Source organism: Bubalus kerabau, chromosome 19 (assembly GCF_029407905.1).
Source record: "Bubalus kerabau isolate K-KA32 ecotype Philippines breed swamp buffalo chromosome 19, PCC_UOA_SB_1v2, whole genome shotgun sequence".
NCBI classification, from domain to species: Eukaryota; Metazoa; Chordata; class Mammalia; order Artiodactyla; family Bovidae; genus Bubalus; species Bubalus kerabau.
Window position 1 is genome coordinate 54354364 of NC_073642.1, and position 18005 is coordinate 54372368.

Below are 18005 nucleotides of genomic sequence, written 5' to 3' on the forward strand. Positions count from 1 at the left end.
AGGGCTCCAAATCACTGCAGATGGTGATTACAGCCATAAAACTAAAAGATGCTTGCTCCTTGGAAGGAAAGTTATGACCAACCTGGACAGCATATTGAAAAGCAGAGACATTACTTTACCAACAAAGGTCCGTCTAGTCGAAGCTATGTTTTTTCCAGTGGTCATGTATGGATATGAGAGTTGGACTGTGAAGAAAGCTGAGCGCTGAAGAATTGATGCTTTTGAACTGTGGTGTTGGAGAAGACTCTTGAGAGTCCCTTAGACTGCAAGGAGATCCAACCAGTACATCCTAAATTAAATCAGTACTGAATATTCATTGGAAGGACTGATGCTGAAGCTGAAACTCTAATACTTTGGCCACTTAATGCAAAGAACTGACTCCTTGGAAAAGACCCTGATGCTGGGCAAGATTGAAGACAGGAGGAGAAGGGGATGACAGAAGATGAGATGTTTGGATGGCAACACTGACTCGGTGGACATGAGTCTGAGTAAACTCCGGGAGTTTTCAATGGACAGGGAAGCCTGACGTGCTGAAGTGCATGCAGTCACAAAGAGTTGGACACGACTGAGTGACTGAACTGAACTGAACTGATTGGCCACTTATATCTCCTCTTTATTAGTTATTTATTAGTGTATTTAGCAACCTTTTGCCATTTTGACTGAGGCATTCTAAGGTACATAGAAATGACAGACTCAGATAAGGTGCCAGATGCCCCTAAAGTACCCTTAATATTTTTCAGTGGCTCACATCATAAAGAATCTGCCTGCAATGCAGGAACCCAAGTTTGATCCCTGGGTTAGTAAAGGGAATGGCTACCTACTCCAGTATTCTTGCCTGGAGAATTCCATGGACAAAGGAGCCTGGGTGGCAGAAGGGATGGGATAGGCTACAGTTCATGGAATTGCAAAGATTCAGACATGACTGAGCAACTTCCACTCCACTAAGCTTGGCTAGACACTACAGTTTGCTACCCAACTGTAGGCCCCTGGCCTCCCTTTTCTTAAAGCATTTTCTTTAGATAACTTGCCATTGTAAACATTTGTCCTTTCTCTTTGAGCTGTAATCTTCTTCCAGCCTCTTTTGAGTTAACCCCAGGACTAAGGACCTGGGAGCTATCCCTTTAAAATGGGACTTAAAAGCTTTTGCACATCACAGTTTAAACAAAACAAAAAGAACCATAAACAAAACAAAAAGAAAACCCTCAGAATGGGAGAAAATATTTGCAAAAAGTAACTGACAAGAGATTAATCTCCTAAATATACAAACTCTATGCAGTTAAAATAAAAAAAATGACCCAATCAAAAAAATTGGCAAAAGATCTAAGTAAACATTTCTCCAAAGACATCTGAATGGCTAAAAAGCATATGAAAAGTCACTCAACATCACTAATTATTAGAGAAAAACAAATCAAAACTATAATGAAATGCACACCAGCCAGAATGACCATCATCAAAATGTCTACAATACATGGTAGAGAGGGTATGAAGAGAAAGAAATGCTCTTACACTGTTGGTGGAATATAAACTAGTACAGCCATTATAGAAAGTGGAGGTTCCTTAAAAAAAAAAAAAACAAACTAAAATAGAGCTACCATAGGATCCAGCAATACCACTCCTAGGCATATATCCAGAGAAAACCATAATTTGAAAAGATACACACACACCAAACGTTCATTGCCACACTATTTACAATAGCCATGACATGGAAGCAACCTAAATGTTCAGCAACAGAGGAATGGATAAATATGTGGTATATATACATATATATGTAAATAAACATATATACAGTGGAATATTGTTGAGCCATAAAAAAAGAACAAAAGAACAAAATAATGCCATTTGCAGCAAGATGGATATACCTAGAGATCATCATACTGTGTAAAGTCAGACAGAGAAAGACAAATATTGTATAATATCACTTATATGTGGAATCTAAAAAAGGAGTAAAAATGAACTTATCTACAAAACAGAAATAGAGTTACAGATGTAGAAAATAAACTTATGATTACCAGGGGGTAGGTGGGGAGTATAAATTGGAAGACTAGGATTGACATATACCCTACTGTACATAAAATAGATAACTAATAAGGACCAACTTTGTAGCACAAGGAATTCTACTCAACACTCTGTAATGGCCTACATGGAAAAAGAATCTAAAAGAGTGGATATGTGTATACGTACAACTGGTTCACTTTGTTGTACACCCGAAACTAACACAACATTGTAAATCAACTAATAAAAATAAAATTTGAAAGAAAGTACCATCCCAGTCTCCTAGTCCCAGTGGAACTTTATCCATTAGCAAACATAGTTATGCTAATCACCTTGACCAACCTCTGCCCTAATGCCCCCCAATTTTTTTTCCCTGTTGATACAAAAGTTTAGGTATGCTCCTGCCTTTTGTTCCCACACAGTTCAGTCTCTCACCCTATAGCATTAGTCTTGCCCTCTATTGCAATAATGTATTGCCTTCCTGAAACACATATCTTCCATGTCTATTAACCCAATATAGTGCAAATTTTTTGACACAGATTAAGATGCATATTTTCCAAAGGAAAAATGAGAACTGATATTATGGCTCAAAAATTAGTCACTCACAGAATAAAGAGATGGTATAATATTACGAAGATAATTTAAGAAATTTTTCTTTGGGGATAGTTGCAGTGTGACTCTCATTAAGCTTCACGGAGAAGGCAATGGAACCCCACACCAGTACTCTTGCCTGGAAAATCCCATGGATGGAGGAGCCTGGTAGGCTGCAGTCCATGGGGTCGCTAGAGTTGGACATGACTGAGCGACTTCCCTTTCACTTTTCACTTTCATGCATTGGAGAAGGAAATGGCAACCCACTCCAGTGTTCTTGCCTGGAGAATCCCAGGGATGGGGAGCCTGGTGGGCTGCCATCTTTGGGGTCGCACAGAGTCGGACACAACTGAAGCGACTTAGCAGCAGTAGGGTCTGAAACCAGATCAGACCAGAGAGGGTGGCAGCAGGCATTGTGGATGGGTGAAAAGAAGAGACTACAAAGGTGCATAAGAAGACTTTAGGGGGAAATGTTCATTATGTTGATCATGGTAATGATTTCCACAAATGTATACAGATATCTGGGCTTCCCAGGTGGCGCTGGTGGTACAGAACCTGCCTGCCAATGCTTCGATCCCTGGGTCCGGAAGGTCCTCTAGGGGAGGGCATGGCAACCCACTCTAGTATTCTTGCCTGGAGAATCCCATGGACAGAGGAGCCTGGTGGGCTGCATTCCCCAGGGTTGCAAAGAGTTGGACACAACTGAAGCGACTTAGTATGCACACATACATACGTCTAAACTCAAATTGTACATTTTAAATAAAAGTAGATCACTGTGTGCTGAGAATACTAAAGAATAATTAGAAAAGGAAGAAAATTAGGAAATAGCAAAATTGTGAGGAGATAGAATCACCCTGTTGGCTGGTGGGGTGGGGGGATGATTTTGGAGAATGGCATTGAAACATGTATAATGTCATATAAGAAATGAATCGCCAGTCCAGGTTCAATGCAGGATACAGGATGCTTGGGGCTGGTGCACTGGGATGACCCAGAGGGATGGTATGGGGAGGGAGGTGGGAGGGGGGGGTTCAGGATTGGGAACATGTGTACACCCGTGGTGGATTCATGTTGATGTATGACAAAACCAATAAAATATTGTAAAGTAATTAACCTCTAATTAAAATTAAAAAAATAAATTAAGGTGAGAAATAACTGATTGCATACTTTGTTTTGTTCTAACTTTTGTTTTCAGAACTAAGTGACTGGAGGAAATGAGACTTGCAGAGAGGGAGAGAGAATGGGATGTGATGAGTTAAGCAAAGATGGTGACATTCCAGACCTAGGCAGAGGGCATTTAGAGAGGTGTATATATTGGGAAGACATGCTGATGAAAACTGGTTGGATTTAAAAACCAAATGACTCTAGGCTGTGAGGGAGAGATCTGGGCTCTTTCAAGGAGAAATATGAAGCAGGTATGAAAACAGTCATTTTTAAAATTAACTCAGAACATGATTGTTAATTTTTAGATGTTTCTAAGTACAAATAACAGAGAAGGCAATGGCAGCCCACTCCAGTACTCTTGCCTGGAAACTCCCATGGATGGAGGAGCCTGGAAGGCTGTAGTCCATGGGGTCGCAAAGAGTCGGACATGACTGAGTGACTTCACTTTCACTTTTCACTTTCATGCATTGGAGAAGGAAATGGCAACCCACTCTATCGTTCTTGCCTGGAGAATCCCAAGGACGGAGAAGCCTGGTAGGCTGCTGTTTATGGGGTCACACAGAGTCAGACACGACTGAAGCGACTTAGCAGCAGCAGCAGCAAGTACAAATAAAGCAATATGTCTGAAATTACAATTAAGACAGAAAGTGAAATAGATGCAAGCCATGTGCCAAGGGTAGCAAAGTATACCTCATACATAGTCTGCTGCAAACTATCTTTGAAGCTTCATTTTTAGATCCTTATTGAATTCTATACCAGGAAGATCCAAATGTTAAGAAAGCCATCCTTGGAATCAGACAGACTTGAATGCACATTCATGCTTCTTTACTAGCCCTGTAATTTTTGCCCATTTTTCCTTTTAATATTCAGTTTCCCACATCGCAAAGTAGAACTACTATCAAAACTTCTATGAGCTGGTATGGATGAAATTATATTCCATTAATGTGTATGAATTGTGTAGCAATGCTCTGTACAAAATAAGTATTCAAAAGTAGAATTAGTTTTATTATAATCTCTACTCTCCACATTTCAAACATCAGAACATTTCCACAGTTGTTTTTATTTATGACTTTGTAACTGGAGGTTTTTATATTCATAAAACTGTTAAAAACAATATAGCAAAAACTGTGCTATGAATACATGAGAATAATTAAGAACTGAAACAAGAAAAAACAATAGTTTAAAGCTCATAAAAGTCCTTTGTGTATTTTAGGAGACAACAGTTTGGATTAAAATATGTTTTAGTCTTTTATTTCCCATAACTATGTATAAAAGGCATATTTTCAAGCAATAGCGTCTTGTAAAGCAATTTTATTTTTCTCAGAAATGTTTAATGTCTTCTGAACCAAAAATAGTTTTGAAGTGGTAAAATTATAAATATATCTCTTCATATGCATTTGGCACCTCAGACAATTGTTTCAGGGCTGACAGTAGTCACCTAGCACTTTGAAAGGAAAGTTACTTCTTTCTATGACATTTTTCCCTTTCTATCAGTGGACCACAGTTTTGCTTTCACATAAACCACTTTCATCTTGACTTTTATAGAGAAAAGTTATAACTGTACATAAGGTTTATATTCAGCAGTATTATCTTTCTACTATTTTATCTCCTAAATAATAAAAATTTGGAATCACTTAAAAATCAGTCACATTTATCAAGTCAGTAATACATATTTTTTGGTAACTATTTATGAATTTAATGGAAAAGAATCACAGCTCAGAAAATATCTATTAAGTGTAATTATCTCCTTTTTAACCACATAGAGTAGATGTCAAATTGTGATGTAATCCCAAACATGCACACAAAATAAACAGAATCACCTGATGAAGCTATTATAAATTTCCACTGAGTATAAAATTTATTCAATGCTCCAATAGTGTCAATATTAAATTCATTAAATATTTAATAAAAAGTTTATTTTTTAACTTGCTGTTAATAATATGAGCCAATAGTTGTTAGTCATAGATATACCTGATTGAAGTTAATTTATTTTATTTCTGAAAAAAAGAAGATATAATTTATTTATGGACATTTTCTTGTGAGGGGGAAATATCTATTATATAACACCATTTAGGATTCCTCTTATTTTTTAACTTGGATGTCAGACTCTGTTTAAACCTCTTGTAAATGAATAAACAGAACTGAATGTTTGATACACATGCATTTATATTAAGATTATATTCTCTAGTATTCATTTGAGATATATACAGTCCCATATATGTGATATTTATTTTTCCTAGTCCCTGGTTCTCTGTGCTACTAAATTATTTTCTCTAAGGGGTAACCAGCTGCTTATTTAATTTTTTATTTTGCAAAGTAATTTGCAAAAGAGAAATTTATTCTTCGTTCTTATGCCTTACAAGGTATAAGAATCAAAGTTTCCAGTAGAAATCTGAATTCTACTGAGAATAAGGAGAACCATGTTATCTACTTCATTCCTTTTAATTATATACTCTCAACTTTCTGACATTCATCATTCAGAAATCTTTTTTTTTCCCCCAGTGGTACATTAAAAGAGATGATGCTGTGAAAGTGCTGCACTCAAAATGCCAGCAAAGTTGGAAAACTCAGCAGTGACCACAGGACTGGAAAAAGTCAGTTTTCATTCCAATCCCAAAGAAAGGCAATGCCAAAGAATGCTCAAACTATCACACAATTGCACTCATCTCACATGCTAGTAAAGTAATACTCAAAATTCTCCAAGCAAGGCTTTAGCAATACGTGAACCGTGAACTTCCAGGTGTTCAAGCTGGTTTTAGAAAAGGCAGAGGAACCAGAGATCAAATTGCCAACATCCGGTGGATCATCAAAAAAAGCAAGAGAGTTCCAGAAAAAAACATCTATTTCTGCTTTATTGACTATGCCACAGCCTTTGACTGTGTGGATCACGATAAACTGTGGAAAATTCTGAAAGAGATGGGAATACCAGACCACCTGACCTGCCTCTTGAGAAACCTATATGCAGGTCAGGAAGCAACAGTTAAAATGGGACATGGATCAACAGACTGGTTCCAAATAGGAAAAGGAGTACGTTAAGGCTGTATATTGTCACCCTGCTTATTTAACTTCTATGCAGAGTACATCATGAGAAACGCTGGGCTGGAAGAAGCACAAGCTGGAATCAAGATTGCTGGGAGAAATATCAATAACCTCAGATATGCAGATGACACCACCTTTATGGCAGAAAGTAAAGAGGAACTAAAAAGCCTCTTGATGAAAGTGAAAGAGGAGAGTGAAAAAGTTGCCTTAAAGCTCAACATTCAGAAAACGAAGATCATGGCATCTGGTCCCATCACTTCATGGGAAATAGATGGGAAAATGGTGGAAACAGTGTCAGACTTTATTTTGGGGGGCTCCAAAATCACTGCAGATGGTGACTGCAGCCATGGATTTAAAAGACGCTTACTCCTTGGAAGGAAAGTTATGACCAACCTAGATAGCATATTCAAAAGCAGAGACATTACTTTGCCAACAAAAGTCCGTCTAGTCAAGGCTATGGTTTTTCCAGTGGTCATGTATGGATATGAGAGTTGGATGGTGAAGAAAGCTGAGCACCAAAGAATTGATGCTTTTGAACTGTGGTGTTGGAGAAGACTCTTGAGAGTCCCTTGGACTGCAAGGAGATCCAACCAGTCCACTCTAAATGAGATCAGTCCTGGGTGTTCATTGGAAGGACTGATGCTGAAGCTGAAACTCCAATACTTTGGCCACCTCATGCAAAGAGTTGACTCATTGGAAAAGACCCTGATGCTGGGAGGGATTGGGGTCAGGAGGAGAAGTGGATGACAGAGGATGAGATGGCTGGATGTCATCACCGACTTGATGTACCTGAGTTTGAGTAGACTCCAGGAGTTGGTGATGGACAGGGAGGCCTGGCGTGCTGCGATTCATGGGGTCACAAAGAGTCGGACACGACTGAGGGACTGAACTGAACTGACATTAAAAGAATATTGAATCTAAAGAATATACAATAAGTAATGTAATTTATACATTGTTAAATTGGATCATTTATTATTTCTAGAATATTCAAGAAAAGTCTCATGATATTTATGTCAAATTTATTTAAGCTGTATTATTTCAACAGGTAAAACTGGCATATGATCTCACAAGGATTGGGAAAACTATATCAGTAAGGTTGGTTTTCCCATTATTTCAGTTTTATGGGAGATAATAATTATCTTGGAACTACAGTAAACGTAAACTCTCTCCTTCTTAATTCAAACTTCTAGATGTATGCATATGCATTACTACCAAATTCTAAACATATCTTAATATTTATGTATTATTGTACACATACTTTCAGAGAAGGCAATGGCACCCAACTCCAGTATTCTTGCCTGGAAAATCCCATGGATAGAGGAGCCTGGTAGGCTGCAGTCCATGGGATCACTAAGAGTTGGACACGACTGAGCGACTTCACTTTCACTTTTCACTTTCATGCATTGGAGAAGGAAATGGCAACCCACTCCAGTGTTCTTGCCTGGAGAATCCCAAGGACGTGGGAGCCTGGTGGGCTGCCATCTCTGTGGCCTCACCGAGTCGGACACGACTGAGCGACTTCGCTTTCACTTTTCACTTTCATGCATTGGAGAAGGAAATGGCAACCCACTCCAGTGTTCTTGCCTGGAGAATCCCAAGGACGTGGGAGCCTGGTGGGCTGCCATCTCTGTGGCCTCACCGAGTCGGACATGACTGAAGCGACTTAGCAGCAGCAGTAGCAGCACACATACTTTCTTGTAAATTCTAGATCATTACAAACATCTGTTTCCTTGTGTTTAAAAAGGTTACTATACACCCATGGCTCATTCATGTCAATGTATAGCAAAAATCACTACAATATTGTAAAGTAATTAGCCTCCAATTAAAATAAATAGATTTTAAAAAATAAAAATAAAAAGGTTACATGCTGAACACTATATTTTAAACTCAAGGCCTGTCTTCTGTATTCTACCCACATCTTCCTTTGACTTCAGTATTGATACTAGAAGTCCTTTCCATACATCAGTTCATGTTTTCACAGCTTATTAGGCCTGTCTTCATTTTCTATAAATAGCCTTTGCAGCACTCTCTTCATAGGTTCTTTTGTCTCACTACAACCCTACTTTTTTCTATCACACACAATCAACACTATCTCTGGATCAATTCTAAAAAGTAGCATCTTTACTTTTATGACTGGCCACCAAAAAAAAGCTGGGGAGAAAGAAAAATAGGAGGTTTGGGTTGATAGCACTTTAACTCTTCATTTTTATATCTACTTCAAATCTACTCAGATCTTCAATGCTGCTCCATAAATTTATTACCAATTTATTTGTTCTTGTTTGACTATCTTTTGAATTCCCTTTCATGGCTATGCTAAAGATGGGATGCTGGTTTAAAATGTAGACATCATGTCCTGTGAAACCAGACTGTCTGGAGAAGGCCTGGGCCTCTGTATTTTAAAGAGGTCCTCAATTGATTCTTACACACACTAAAGTTTGAGAAGTCCAATGGTGAAAATAATATCATAAAATGTGTAAAAAATTTTAAATTACAAGTTAAAATCTATATAAACAAAAAACAAAACATGGAGGTGGGTAAGGTACAATTAGTATTTGTGAGTTAAGTTCTCCATCTCTCATAGTAGTATTTGTTTCAAAAAGCTAACTTACACTCTATGTTGTTATCATCCACATTCATATTTACTTTCAGATGAGGGTAATAGTTAATACATTGTTGTTTATTACCAACAACAAACATAGAATTAGAAGTACAAGAGAAATTAGAGCTATACAGGTAGCTTTGAAATATTAAATTTTCTATTTTTAGAATACACTGATTATCTGCTGCTGCTAAGTCGCTTCAGTCATGTCCGACTCTGTGCAACCCCATAGACGGCAGCCCACCAGGCTCCCCCATCCCTGGGATTCTCCAGGCAAGAACACTGGAGTGGGTTGCCAGTTTCTTCTCCAATCCATGAAAGTGAAAAGTGAAAGCGAAGTCGCTCAGTTGTGTCCGACTCTTCACCATGCCATGGACTGCAGCCTACCAGGCTCCTCCGTTCATGGGATTTTCCAGGCAAGAGTACTAGAGTGGGTTGCCATCGCCTTCTCCGACTGATTAGCTAGTTCTTAACGAAGAAGCTTTGCAGTCAGACACTTCCTGATCAAGTTCAGTTATCATCCACTCATCCTATTCCCCTAGACCCATTTTTTTCCAGGCTTATTTACTCCACCTTATAAAAGAAAATTGCATTTATCTGTCCTCCGAGATGCTTGCAAATCTCATGGTCAGAGTATTTTCCCTACGTATTAGTCTTTTCAAGTAAAGTCTAGATTTTTTTTTTTTTTTGACAATACAATTCCCACAAACTTTCACTCTCCTCCTTTAGTAACAGGCACTATACCTTTATTTTCCAATCTGAATCACAAATGAGTATTTTGATAGTTTTCCTGAATGTTGATTAATTTTGATAAAAGTGCACTAATAAACAGTTAGCCAGAATATTCTAATGACATTCAGCAAGGAAGAAGTATTCGATGAATGGTATTATGTAGAAAATACCAATAAATTATAATAGTCCTTTTTTGCTTTACAAAGAAAGGCTTTGGGTTCATTGTTGTATTGGCAAACAAAGGTAGTCTTCAACCTAATACGTTTACCTCTTTTCCACTGACATTGCCCTTTACTTTAAATATGCTGGTCACAGGGCTTTAAAAATCTGTGTATTAAAAAGATACTGACCTAATAAAGTTATACCCTAATATTCAATTTCATCTCACTAAGAAGGAAAGACTTCCAAAATCATCCTTTTCCTCCTCAATTGCTATTCTCTATTCAGTTCAGTTCAGTTGCTCAGTCATGTCCAACTCTTTGCGACCCCATAGACTCCAGCACTCCAGGCCTCCCTGTCCATCATCAACTCCCAGAGTTTACTCAAACTCATGTCCATTGAGTCAGTGATGCTATCCAACCATCTCATCCTCTGTCGTCCCCTTCTCCTCCTGCCTCCAATCTTTCCCAACATCAGGGTCTTTTCAAATGAGTCAGTTCATATCAGGTGGCCAAAGTAGTCTCCATGCTTACTAACAAAACAAAATGACTATGAAAAAATGGATGAAGGACAGCTTCCAGATGCAGGAAAAATTATGAGTAAGGAAATGCAGGAATTTGATGAAACACAGCAGTCTTACTTATCACGCTATATACTGAAATCTAAACTATGGCCAATGCTATGCATTAGGCCATAGAGACAAGCATGCGTCATAATTAACTAACTTCCAATTCCAGATCCTTTATCTCAAGGATGTAATATTGTGGGCAGAAATTGACCACTAGATCATTTAAATGGATCTCATATCTTTCATTTATTTCAATGGGGTTATAATCAAAGATATTATTAAATGTTCCAAGTTTATATATTATACAAAAATATTATTATAGAACAATGAGATTAAGCTTATATTTATTCCTCAAAATATTTGATTCCAAAATTAATGGCATTACTTTCTTATTTCCTTGGTAAACCTGAGCTATAAAGTCAGTTTTCTACAATTAACTGTTTTATGTTCAGCCTTGCATACTATGAAACTCCATTAAGTCTTTGGTTTTTTTTCATTCAAGTAAATGAGTATTATCTAAAAAATTAGCATCCCACTGAGTTATTCTTAGTAATAATAGTTGTAAAGCTTCTTTATAAAATATAAAACACTCAAAACTAACAGGATTATAATAGAAACTTCTGTGAGGTAATTAATGATAAAGTATTATCACTAGCCATCTTCAAATTATTAAAAATAGCTTCATTATAATATTTAATACTCATTTTAATGAAGTGGATTAAAAGATACATAATTTGAATATAAAATATATATTAGTGTTTATTTGGTTAATTAATTTTTAGTATTTTATTTACTTTATAGGAATTTTCCTTAAATAATTTTACCTATAAAATAAATGTAAAGTGTCATTAACAATAAAAATAAATATTCTCCTGGATTTATTCTATTTGTGCTTTTATAGCTTTTATACCTGTCCAGCCTCTTCTCTAATGTCTGGAGGTTTCTTTTATAGATTTCATGAAAGCATTCTTTCCCCCTTATTTTTTCCCTGGATGTGAGGATCAGAGGGTAGAAGAACCCAATTTAGGAAAAAAGAAATCAGGTTAGGTAGGGAGCCTAGGGAAAATATTCAGGGAGTAGCCTATTTTTGCTCATCTCTGAAAACACACCATCTTACTGACTTTCCTAACTTCTGCCCAAACCTTGGTACATAGTTTTTTAAATCTACCCTCAATTAAATAGTTTAAGAATGCACCTTGCTCTTGCAAGAACCTTGATTGACAGAAAGATCATCTGCATTATTAAAGGGAATTGAGAGCTCAATCAAGATGGCAGGGTAGAAGGATGCAGAACTCATCTTCCCCCCTGAACACATCAAAAATACACCTACATGTGGGAGAGTTCTCACTGAAAACTACCTGGAAACTGGCAGAAAGCCTCCTATACAACCAAGGCTCTAAGAAAGAGCTAACAGATACAGGTGGGAAAAGAAGAGGAGCTATGAGGTTGGAACATGCACCCCTGGGAGGAGACTTGGAAGAAAAGGGAGATTTCACTGATGGAGATCTGTCCTGGGAAGTGAGCAGTTCAAGTAACATATTGGGGTCTGACACAGGAAAGACAAGTGCTCTTGGCTGGTTGGACAGACTTACTGGTTGGACAGCTGATGAGACTTACAGGAGGGCTATGGGAAGCCCAGACTCTGGTTATGAGGAGCTCTGGCTGTTTTCTGAAAGTGGATTGAAAAACTCCTTAAATGGCTTCCTGTATTCCCTGCAATCATCCCCCGGCACATGCCCTAGCCTGAACAGAGCAAAGGCACCAGCATCGCTAATTTCACATTGCACAGGCACGCAGGACTAAGGGCTGCCATGACCCCATACTGAGGAAAGAGCTCGGCCATTAGAGATGGAGGCAACTCAGACTTGAAGCAGCCTCTGAGGGGAGTGGGGACAGCTGTTGATGACTCTTACACAGGCTGCACAGCAGGAGGAGCTCTGAGCTGATGGCAGCTGGAGGAGGACCACAGCCTGTGTCCTGACACATAGAAAGAACCCAGGTGGGCCTGCCAGCCTTATAGAGTGATGCCACATCAGGGTGAGGGTGGCAGAGGCTGAAGGGAAAGATCAGTCATGAGGAACAAAGGAGACTCAGACCAGAAGTGGCATCTGAGCAAGGCAGAGGCAGTAATTGCTAGAGCTTGCACAGGCAGCATCAGAACCAGCCTGGACCTCTGTCTGTGGGTGGACTGCTTCAGTCCATGCCTGGCCAAAAGCTGAGAGTCCACCCGGCCCCTCTTGCTAAGCACTGCTCCCCTATGGGGCAAGGGTGCAGGTGCTAAGAGAGGGGAGAGTACACACTCAAGGGAAACAGAGCCAGGTCAGACCCTACACTCAGGGTTTCTGCTGCAGCAACTTGGAATTCAACCCCACTCTCAATAGGGTGATGACAGTCACTGAGCAGAGGGGAAGCCCTGGCTCCAGCCACAACCCCTCCATCTCCAGTCCTACCTCCTCCCAAGGTGCCAGTTCTCAGGACACCCTGCAGAAAGATGTGACGTGTGCACATCAAATCCAGCTCTGCTACGGAAGCCATTGGGTCCATGCAGACTGTATAGGGATGCTCCCATATAAGGACAATGCTTCAAGACTTCAGTAGGTCAGTGTTTCACCTGAATTCACACAGGCAGAGAAGACTGAGCAAAACGAGGAGAGAGATAAACCAGTCCCAACTGGAAGAGGAACAGAAGACCTCTGAAAAAATAAACTACGTAGAAAAAAAGTTTACCAGATAAAGAATACAAAGAATTAGAATTAAGGATGCTAATATATTAGGGAAATGAACAGATGAACACAGTAAAAATTTTAACAAGGAACTGGAGAATAACCAGTCAGAACTGAAGGATATTAATAGAATAACTGAAACGAAAAACACACTAGAGGGACATAACAGCAGACTAAATGAGACAGTAGAAAATACAAGTGATGTGGAAGACAGTATAAATGGAAATCATCCAATTAGAAGAGCAAAAAGAATATATACATATACATTTTTAAATGAGAACAGTGTAAGAGATCTCTGGGATAGCTTCAACTGTACTTTGCATTTCAGGGGTCCCAGAAGGAGAAGAAGAAAGAAGAGGTTCGAAAATGTATTTGATGAAATACTGGCTTAAAAATTCCCAAATCTGAAGAAGGACACAGATAACTAGACCCAGGGAGCACAGAAAGTCCAAACAAGATGAACCCAAACAGACTCACACCAAGATATAGCATAATTCAAATGGCAAAAGTTAGAGGATTCTAGTAGCAGTAATGGCAAAAAAGTTATTATACAAGGAATCCCCATAAAGCTAACACCTGATTTTTCTATCCACAAGGGCATGGCATGCATATTCAAAGTACTGATATGGAAAAAAAAAAAAAACAAAAAACAGCAAACTAGTATGTTCTACCTAGCAAGATTATAATTTACAATTGAAGGAGAGATAAAGAAACTTATCAGAAAAATAAAAACTAAAAGTTCATCAGCACTAAACCTACCCTTTAAGAAATGAAACAGGCACATGAAAAGATGCTCAATATCCTGATCATTAGAGGAATGCAAATCAAAATCACAATGAGACATCACCTCACAACTGTCAGGATGGGCATCATCAAAAAGTCTACAAATAATAACTGTTGGTGAGGATGTAGAGAAAATGGAACACTCACATGCTGTTGATGGGAATGTAAATTGGTGCCGACTCTGTGAAAAACAGTTGGAGGTTACTCAAAAAATTAGAAATAGAACTACTGTATGATTCACCAATTCCTTTCCTGGTTATTCATTCAAGAAATGCTAATTCAAATTGATATGTGTACTGCAATGTCATAGCAGCCTTATTTACAATAACTGAGATATGGACACAACCCAGTGTTCATCAACAGATCAATGGATAAAAATGCATACACACACATACACATATAATGGAATATTGCTGCTGCTGCTGCTGCTGCTAAGTCGCTTCAGTCGTGTGCAACCCCATAGACAGCAGCCCACCAGGCTCCCCCATCCCTGGGATTCTCCAGGCAAGAACACTGGAGTGGGTTGCCATTTCCTTCCCCAATGCATGAAAGTAAGTGAAAGTGAAGTCACTCAGTCATGTCCAACTCTTAGCGACCCCATGGACTGCAGCCTACCAGGCTCCTCTGTCCATGGGATTTTCCAGGCAAGAGTACTGGAGTAGGTTGCCATTGCTTCTCCAATGGAATATTACTTATCTATTAAAAAGAAAAATTTCTACCATTTGCAGCACTTAGAGGGTGTTTAGAGGGTATTATTATGCTTAATCAAATGTCAGAAAAAGAGAAATGCTGTATGTTATTTTATTTTATTTTATTTTTAAACCTGAAACACTGTATTAGTTTTGCCAAACATCAAAACGAATCCGCCACAGGTATACATGTGCTCCCCATCCTGAACCCTCCTCCCTCCTCCCTCCCCATGCCATCCCTCTGGGTCATCCCAGTGCACCAGCCCCAAGCATCCAGTATCGTGCATTGAACCTGGACTGGCAACTCGTTTCATACATGATATTACACATGTTTCAATGCCATTCTCCCAAATCTTCCCACCCTCTGCCTCTCCAGCAGAGTCCATAAGACTGATCTATACATCAGTGTCTCTTTTGCTGTCTTGTACACAGGGTTATTATTACCATCTTTCTAAATTCCATATATATGTGTTAGTACACTGTATTGGTGTTTTTCTTTCTGGCTTACTTCACTCTGTATAATAGGCTCCAGTTTCATCCACCTCATTAGAACTGATTCAAATGTTTTCTTTTTAATGGCTGAGTAGTACTCCATTGTGTATATGTACCACAGCTTTCTTATCCATTCATCTGCTGATGGGCATCTAGGTTGCTTCCATGTCCTGGCTATTATAAACAGTGCTGCGATGAACATTGGGGTATACGTGTCTCTTTCCCTTCTGGTTTCCTCAGTGTGTATGCCCAGCAGTGGGAGTGCTGGATCATAAGGCAGTTTTATTTTCAGTTTTTTAAGGAATCTCCACACTGTTTTCCATAGTGGCTATACTAGTTTGCATTCCCACCAACAGTGTAAGAGGGTTCCTTTTTCTCCACACCCTCTCCAGCATTTATTGCTTGTAGACTTTTGGATCGCAGCCATTCTGACTGGTGTGAAATGGTATCTCATAGTGGTTTTGATTTGCATTTCTCTGATAATGAGTGATGTTGAGCATCTTTTCATGTGTTTGTTAGCCATCTGTATGTTATTTATATGTAGAATTTAAAACATAAAACTAATGTATGTAACAAAACAGATGCACACTCACAGATATAAAAAACATACTAGTGGTTGCCAGTGTAGAGAGGGAAGCAGGAAGGTACAAGACAGGAGTGTGCAATTAAAAGATTCCAACTACTATATATACAACAAATAAGCAACAAGGATATATTGAACAGCACAGGGAATTATAGCCAATGTTTTGTAATAATCTTAAATGGAGTATAATCGGTTAAAGAATCTGAATCACTATGCTGTATACCTGAAATTAATGTTGTAAATTAACTATACTTCAATAAAACATAAAGGGAACAGATTCTAGTAAGTATCATAGATGACTTAACTTCTATGCTTTACAAATACAAATGCCTGTAAATCAATTAACTGCAAAGAGGGGGAAATGTGATTTTTTTTCCCTAAAATTATAAATAATGTCTAGACTTTTTTCCGAGATTACACTTACATATAAATATATCTTATAGATCCACATAGAAGGGATATTAGTTACCATGGTAGACAACTTAAATTACATGTTTATAAAAGATGCAAGAATTCTGTTTAAATGGAGTCTTTGTATCTTTCTAGGAAAACTGGTATTATCAAATTTCAGTGATTTTTTTTTTTTTAGGGCAGAACCAGAATTGGACAGATACATGGGCCTTGGTGAGGATCTGTTCTTTGTCATGTCAAAATTAGTTCACTGTTTTGCCCGCATATTTAATGCAACTGCTATCTGTGTTCTTTCAGATATTTTCCAACACTTTAGGAGAAATAAACATAGATATATAGTTGGAGTGCTGCTGCTGCTGCTAAGTCACTTCAGTCATGTCCGACCCCTCAGACGGCAGCCCACCAGGCTCCTCTGTCCCTGGGATTCTCCAGGCAAGAACACTGGAGTGGGTTGCCATTTCCTTCTCCATAGATGGAGTACAGGTGTCCAACCACAGATAAATAAACTTAAGGCATTGCTATTTTTAAAAATATATGGCAAATTAAATGTAGACCTGAAGAGCAGATGCCAAAATTCACACAAGGTCATGGGTTTTGTTTTGTTGTTGTTGCTCTCAACAGCATCAGAAATTCTGTCACCTTTTCGGGGTCATCTTATCACCTTTCGTTCTGACAAATGTGCCCTTGAGGCTTCACTAAGAAATTTTTCAAGATGAAAGAAATATATGAACAATTTACTAATGAATTATGCAAAACAAATGGCAGAAAGAATTTTCAGTTTAACACCTGTCCAAGCATATAAGTTATTCTTTCTTTTCCACAAATAAAAGTTTACTACAAGCTGCATTTCATTTTTAAAAACTCTAAGCATAAGAAAGGTATTTGTCAGTTTGAGGCTTTATCTATGATACTGGTCTGCTTGAGCTTCCAAAACAAGATACCACAGACTGGGTGTGGTTTAAACAATAAGTATTTTCTCAGTTCTGAAGGCAGAAGTATATGATCAACATACAGGCAAATTTGGTTTATGGTAAGTTTTCTTCACGGCTTTAGACACCTCTCTATCCTCACACAACAGACAGAGAGAACACTCAGGTAATAATGGTAATAATCATACTGGATTAGGCTTCCATCCTATGACTTCATTTAACCTTAACTATCTCCCTGAAATTATCCCCCTATCTCAAAATACCATCACATCAGGGGGTGAGGTGGGGGGGTAGGGTTTCAACAAATAAATTTGGGGAGGTCACATTCAGTCCATAACATCTGTCTTCTGTGTTTGTTAAACCGGGTTCCTTGAATCACAGAGAATAAGTTAAATTTGTCCTATACAGTAACAGTATTTAATGACATGTGCTGTGCTGAGTCACTCAGTCATGTCTGACTCTTTGCGACCCCATGGACTATAGCATGCCAGGCTCCTCTGTCCATGGTGATTCTCCCAAGCAAGAATTCTGTACATGCCTTATGCTATTCTCTA

The 18005-nt window shown here is 38.5% G+C and overlaps 1 protein-coding gene across 41 annotated transcripts in view; it reads right to left on the reverse strand.

Moving 5' to 3' along the window:
• The window catches only part of LOC129633627 (craniofacial development protein 2-like), a 472452-nt gene that overhangs the window by 81600 nt on the left and 372847 nt on the right, over positions 1-18005 (reverse strand). The window contains exon 5 of one of the 41 annotated variants that reach the window (XR_008705179.1): positions 4066-4367. The exons of the other annotated variants lie outside the window; for them this stretch is intronic. The gene's annotated coding sequence lies outside the window, so the exon portion shown is untranslated. Of the gene's footprint in view, positions 1-4065; positions 4368-18005 lie in introns of those variants that run through there. 41 annotated transcript variants of the gene reach the window in all.